Source organism: Nanorana parkeri, unplaced genomic scaffold (assembly GCF_000935625.1).
Source record: "Nanorana parkeri isolate BGI_ZX_2015 unplaced genomic scaffold, ASM93562v1 scaffold2083, whole genome shotgun sequence".
NCBI lineage: Eukaryota > Metazoa > Chordata > Amphibia > Anura > Dicroglossidae > Nanorana > Nanorana parkeri.
The window spans coordinates 37,363-38,981 of NW_017308351.1; the positions used below are offsets into that span (position 1 = coordinate 37,363).

At 53.7% G+C, this 1,619-nt stretch overlaps 1 protein-coding gene across 1 annotated transcript in view; it reads left to right on the forward strand.

Annotated features, from left to right (window-relative positions):
* The first annotated feature begins 251 nt into the window (after window positions 1–251).
* NUP50 (nucleoporin 50) overlaps window positions 252–1,619 on the forward strand; it is a 22,103-nt gene continuing 20,735 nt past the window's right edge. Inside the window, exon 1 of the mRNA XM_018572605.1 lies at window positions 252–390. The gene's annotated coding sequence lies outside the window, so the exon portion shown is untranslated. The remainder of the gene's footprint in view (window positions 391–1,619) is intronic.

A 1,619-nucleotide genomic window follows, 5' to 3' on the forward strand; every position in this document is an offset into this window, starting at 1 on the left:
GCCACAAAGTCAAATTTTCACTTTTTAGAGGCTGAATGAAATAAGAACTGTTTGAAGTTTGGGATATGATTTGTTCCTGAATAGGAAGTCATGACGTCACACAATCCAACACACGTGACGGGCCGCGCACGCGCTTTCCTCTGACAGTGTCTTATCAATGAAACCTCTGGATGACGTCACCTTACCGGCCATTGGCCAGTAGCATTCCGCGCGTGCGCGCGGCTGAGTTGCTCGTCGTGAGTGCAGACTTGCTCCTGGCAACAGGTCCCTCCCCTTCCCCGGCCGTTAGTAGTGGAGCATGCGCGCTGACCCTTATCTGTGGCCGCTGCAAGCAGCTTCCCGCCCGGGTTCTTGCTGCCGGCTGAGCTGGTGATGTGGAGCCAGTGACAGGTAGGCAGGGAGAAAGTCACTGTCGTGTGGTAGTAATGCGGGGGACAGGAGGTGTAGGGCCACAGGCCTCGCTCGTGTGTGGTGTGGAAGTGGCGGGAGACTGTAGGCCTCACCTGTGTGACTGGGGGGAATGTGGCGTGTGCGGTGAGGAGGGGGACAGCATGGAGAGCAACGGGGCCTAGTGAATAATCACCCCGTACAGTGTCTACTCTCATTCTACAGACACCGGTCACCGTGTGCTCTCATTCTACATACACCGGTCACCGTGTACAGTGTCTACTCTCATTCTACAGACACCGGTCCCCGTGTGCTCTCATTCTACATACACCGGTCACCGTGTACAGTGTGTGCTCTCATTCTACAGACACCGGTCACCGTGTACAGTTTGTGCTCTCATTCTACAGACACCGTGTATGGTGTGTGCTCTCATTCTACAGACACCGTGTACGGTGTGTGCTCTGATAATACAGACACCGGTCACCTTGTACGGTGTGTGTGCTCTGATAATACAGACACCGGTCACCTTGTACGGTGTGTGTGCTCTGATAATACAGACACCGGTCACCTTGTACGGTGTGTGTGCTCTGATAATACAGACACTGGTCACCGTGTGCTCTCATTCTGCGGACACCGTGTACGGCGTGTGCTCTCATTCTGCGGACACCGTGTACGGCGTGTGCTCTCATTCTGCGGACACCGGTCACCGTGTACGGCGTGTGCTCTCATTCTGCGGACACCGGTCACCGTGTACGGCGTGTGCTCTCATTCTGCGGACACCGGTCACCGTGTACGGCGTGTGCTCTCATTCTATGGACACCGTGTACGGCGTGTGCTCTCATTCTATGGACACCGGTCACCGTGTACGGCGTGTGCTCTCATTCTATGGACACCGGTCACCGTGTACGGCGTGTGCTCTCATTCTATGGATACCAGTCACCGTGTAAGGTGTCGTCTTTATATATGTCAATGGGGAGGGGCGGGTAAACAACAGGATCTCCCTTTATCCCTTCACAGAATGCGAGCTTTGTGTGGATGGACGGGGGGAGAGAAGGCTGCACTGCACCACACAGACCTCTGTCGCAGCACTGTGAGGAATATGTGCCATCCATTCATAGAGGATTTGTATAGTAACCAGCAGAGATCTGTGTATCAGATTCTCATCATTCCAAGTAGTTTATGACTTGTGCTGTTTCTTCTTGTGTTTGCTCAGTGGCTCATTAGTAACAATG